Source organism: Ursus maritimus, unplaced genomic scaffold, assembly GCF_017311325.1.
Source record: "Ursus maritimus isolate PB19 unplaced genomic scaffold, ASM1731132v1 scaffold_4, whole genome shotgun sequence".
NCBI lineage: Eukaryota > Metazoa > Chordata > Mammalia > Carnivora > Ursidae > Ursus > Ursus maritimus.
The window spans coordinates 69,231,044-69,236,248 of record NW_024426552.1 but is presented as its reverse complement, the minus strand read 5'-3'; positions in this window follow the sequence as shown (position 1 = coordinate 69,236,248).

The following is a 5,205-nucleotide window of genomic DNA, read 5'->3' as shown; positions in this document are numbered from 1 at the left end:
GGAAAGTGCCCCCACCTCCAGCTGAGTTGGACGTGAGCAGCGCTCCTGCGTGAACCCAGCCTCTGCCTCCCCGGCACCACCTGTCCCCCTGCCACCTGAGGCGGCCCGCTGGCCGGCCTCCCAGTCACGCCCCACCCACGGGCTGGCAGCCGCCTCCCTGCGCCGGCAGGCTCCCCCACCCCAGCCTCAGCCCTCTCGGGATGCGGGAAGGCCAGTTACCAAGGCAACAGGCTGAGCCCGGCTTCCCACTCGGCCCTCCCTGCGGAGCCGGCCCTGCCCCGCCACCCAGGGGGCCCCTCCCCTGCTGGTTCCCACGTCCCCTCGGGGAATGGACAGGCCCCGGTACCTCCTGTCAGCCCCGGCTCTGGGCTCTAGACTTCCTCTACCGGCCTCCCTCCTTAGGACACGGGTCTGTCCCGGAAGGGAGGGGGGCATCCACCAGATGAGGCTACAGTCAGGCCTGCCAAGGAGGTGAAGCTGCCAGACACAGCCCTTTGTCCTTGTCTTCTGGGGCTTGGCATGGCCCAGGCCACTGGCCACCTGACTGTGCCGGGCCGACCCCAGGGGTGAAACCCTCACGGGGTCCTCAGGCACAGGAAATGCTCCTCAGTAAGTGTCCCCCCCCTGAGTTTCCATCTCACATTCTCCTCCTCCCCCCATGCGACGCCCACCGCTCCTCAGCGCCCCCGTACTTCTCGCAGGGCTCAGCCTTGAGGACGCCCAGAGAGCTCGCGGCCGGAGCAGGAGGCGGCCCAGGCCTCTGAGGCCCCAAGAGCCCTGTGAGGAGCCGGGAACGGGGAGGTGCCGTTCTCTTTGTCAGAGGGGCCACGGCCCGGGTCAGGCACCTGTGGGGACGCCACCTCCTCAGTGTGAGCAGGGGGTCTCCTCACCCAGGCCTGTGCCGGGGGGCTCCTTCCCATCCCCTGTGAGTCAGAGAAGGGAGCCCGCTGAGGGTCTCCTCTACTCCATTTTTGCCACGGTTGTCTGGGGGCCAAAAAAGTTTCCGGAACTGCCAGCTCTCTTCCTCTGAATTTTGCTCCCTGAGAAAAGAAAAAAGAGAAGAAACAGGAGCAAGCCACCCTCTCAGCAGACTGGGAGCTGCGTGGGTCTGGAGCTATTTGTGGCTCGATCTGCGGGGGCCTCGGGGACGCCGATGACAGGCTGGTTCCTGGTGCTTCGCCCCCATCCATGGGGGTGGATACCTTCCATCTCCCAGCCGTGAAGGAGGCCCCTGGCAGCCTCCTGGCCACAGACCTGCCATCCGCCATCCCGAGGAGGGAGACCGCGGCCACTGCAAGGGGCCGGAGGGAGCAGCCCCCGCTGCCAAGCTTTGTACCCTCTTCACAGAGGGGAGTGAATGATTGTCTGACCTGATGATTGTTTGTTTAAAGGGCGATTTGTGCAGTAAGAGTGTATTTGTTTGGCTGCCCTGGGCTAGAGTGACACCAGTAACTATAAGCCACTGTGTGACCTGTGTGAATGCTCTGTGACGTGGGATTTTCAGGTGACGGCCTGGGGGCACCTCTGTGTTAGTGCTAATAAAAGATATTGGTTTGTTTTTTAAATAAAGCCAAACAACCCTGTACCAGCTGAGGCTTGGAATCTGATAGAAACTTTTTGCTGCGGATTGATTTGTCTCCTTAGGTGGTCAGAGGCCTACGTGCCCCACACCACTCTCCTGCCCAGAATGGCCCTTTCCACTCAGAGCCCCGTGCCCTGAGAGCCAGAGTCGGGGACCAGCCCGGGCCTCCAGCCAGTGGGGCCCCCACCTCCCTACTCCACTCTGAACCAGCCCCCAGCACATCTCAGCTGCCTCCATACCTTCTTGGGGATCAGCAGTCCTGGGGACCAGATACAGAGGAGGCTGCAGACTTCTGCCCCCACCCCTGCCATGTGTCCCCAAAATAAGCGGCCCACACCTTTGCTTTGGCAAGTTGGCTAACTCACCCAAGGGGGGAAGGGGAGGGAAGTCCGATCTCCTCCGTTCCTCCCTCTCGCCTGTCCTAAGTGTGTGGTGGGGCTGGGCTTGGTCCCGCGCACCCTGCGCTGGCTGGGGACCTGGAGGTTCTCTGCGCTCCCCCCTGCCCCGGACCCCCTCCCTCCATCCCTTCAGCCCTCTCACAACGCTGGGTCTCACTCCCACTGCCCTCAGCCCTGTAACTGGGTGGTCTGCCCTATCTCACAAAGCTGGGTCGGGACCTGGGCCTCAGAAATTGTCCACATGGTCTCCGCCATATGGCTCTCCGGGCACTGCCATGCCGGCTCTGAAGCTTCGGGGGAGTCACCCGGCATCCGAGACCCATCCCCGCATCTGAAACAGGAGCTGGATGGCTCGCACGCACCTGCGAGGTTGCTGCCCAGATCGCAGATGGGATTCGACAGTATGTAAAACACTCCGCACCGCGCTTGGCGCATCGCAGGTGCAGGAAAGCTGGCCACCATAACTACTGCTATTACTACTACTCCGAGAGCTGGTGGCGGGGCTGAAGGGTCAAATTCCTGGGAGAATCGCCTGATTGGCCCAATGTGGGTCAGGTGTCTTCTGGACCACTCAGCTCGGGCCAGCATCAGGTCCTTCAGCAGCAACGGGCCACCGAGGCTCCGCAGCAAGAGGAAATGGAATCACTGTGAGCCACGCAGCATCCCCACCTGGTAGCTACCAGGCCTGCTTTAGGCGATAGCTGGCATTTGTTGAGCACCTGCTGATTAATATCTACTGTTAGTACCGCCAGACGGGGGCAAGAGGGACCCTGGCCCTGGGTTTTGAGCTTTAGAGCAGTGCTTTCTAAACCGTGCTGTGCCCATGGATCTCCACGGGATCTTGTTAGAAACAGGTTGTGATTCCGTTCGCGTGGAGTGAGGCCGCAGCTCTAACCAGCGCTCGCGTGGGGCCCACACAGCTGCCCCGGGGACCACATTCCGAGAAACAAGCCTGCAGAGGCCCCTGCTGACGCCCTCCTCTGACCACACTCCACCCACAGTGGGAAGAGTCCCAGGGAAAAGGGCTGTGTCCACCCAGAGCCCATAACCCATCGTTTAGACCATGCTTTCAGAATTCTCATTCCAGCGAGCCCTGGGCCAACTTCCAGGTTTGGACTTCTTCAGGTCCTGCCTCCAGAGGGTGGTCAGGAGGCTGCTGGCTGAGGAGGTGTAGAATGAGCTTGATGGACGGACCTCAGCATCCACGGGTCTGTGCACGAGGTCCTCAAAGTATGGGGTGGAGCCTGGATGAGAAGAGAAGCAGGGAAGCGATGGAACGGGAGCCTGTTCTCTCTGCACCTCAGAGTCCAGCCCACCAAGTCTTTATAAAGGTTTCTTGGCCAAAGTAGAAGGACAGGACACGTTTTATTTAAATGTTTTAGCTTGATTTGTAACTCCTTAATTTGTAGCCACATGGGAGGCGAGCCTCCACTGGTACTCTGGTCCTGGGCCCAACAAATGCTTGGGGTAGGCCGGCCTGCTGTCAACCTTCCAGAGTGCTGAGAACAGGACCGTGGGTGCTAAGGGCCACTGTCCCTGCCTTTGGTCTCATTTGGAGAGGCCACTGGGCTGGTGTGGTGGAAACAAGGATGGAGACAAGGTGAGTGACCCCCCGCCCCGCCACATGGACAGGCAAGTCCTCCTGGCCCGCATATCACAGATAAATCATCACCTCCACCTTCAGACTCCTCTCCAGGGCTTTCTTCACATGTTTATGATGGGGATGGATTCCTTAGGACCACGTTCTTGTAAAAGGTACGTGCATTAAGTATAAATGCCATGCTTTTTTTTTTTTTAAAGATATTTCAATTTGAAAAAAAGAATGGATCACTTACCTAGGGTTCAAGAAACTTGCCTTCTAGTTCCGCCCTTGCTATTCACAAATACTTTCTCCTGCCTCGACCTCAGCTCCCAAATCCGCGCCCTGGAAAGTCCTGGACGGCCCCTCAGTGGTTCTGAGCTCCCACAGTTCTTAGACTCAACGTCCCCGTCTTCGCAGGATTATCTCCTGGTCTGTGTGGAAGCACAGAGGGGCCAGGAGAGCTGTTCCCTTACCTCTGCCTTTCCCAGCTGCCTTTGGGTTGCCACTAACAGCCCAGAACTGTTTCACGGGCTGAGAGTCATGATGTGCCCATGGTTCTCCAGCTTGACTGCATTGGAATCACCTGGAGGCCTAGTTAAAACACAGAGTGCTCCCCCCCCCCCCACCGCCCCAGTCCCTGATTCCAAGGGCTGGGAATGTGCGTTTCTGGCAAATTCCCAGGCAGTGCTGGTGCTGCTGATCAGGCCACCTCTCTTGGAAGACCACGGTTAAAGACAGCGTGAGCTCGCACCCCACGAGAACGTAAGAAGTCCCTGCCCAGGGAAGTTGAGGATTTGGGTGGGAACAGTGAGTGGTGGGGAGGTCCTCACGGAGGAAGCTGGGCCCACCCTGGAGGAAGGAGCGGGCCCATGTGACATGGGGAGAGGTGGGATGTGCAGGATGACCCCTACACACCTTGCCCAGGGGTCCCAGCTAGGCAGCTAAGGGTCTGGGGCAGCATTCTGTCTTCACTCTCCCGCCCCCGCCATCTCTGGGGAGGGCTCTCCGGAAGAGGAGACTGCAAGATTAGCGTAAGGACGCCGTGGGGTCAGAATACCCCTCCTCCTTCTTCCCAGCTGCTAATGGCCCCAGAAACCTCCAACTTTATATTCTCTACTGTAGCCGACCTTTGGGACCATGGGGGACGAAGACAAGGGCCTGGGGACGTACTGGGCAAAATCCCAATCCAAGCAGCTTCATGGCAAACTGCCTGTGGCCACCCCACGTCCTTCTCCCCACTTCCTTCCTGGCAGTTTGGCTCAGGACGGCAATGTGCCCAGCCACAAAGATTCACTGCGGGTGACGCCACCCAGTTCTGGCTGGTGAAGCCTCAGCGCAAGTTCCAGGGTAGGGATTTCAGGAAGGCATTTTAAAAGGAACAGGGCTAGCACAGGCTTTGCCCCTTCCTGCCCAGAAAGCAGAGGCGAAGGCCGGAAAACGGAGCAGCCATCTTGCCATGTGAGGCAGCAAGCAAACAGAGGAAGGAGCGGTGAGCAGAGCAAAGGAGAAAGACCGAAACCCTAGGGTCAAGCGGTGACACCCAGGCCTAGACTGGCCTAATCCAGTTCCCTGACTGCTAATCCAGGGTTCTGTTGTTTTGGCTGAAAGTATTCCTGACTGATAGCCATGGTAGGTGTGGAAAG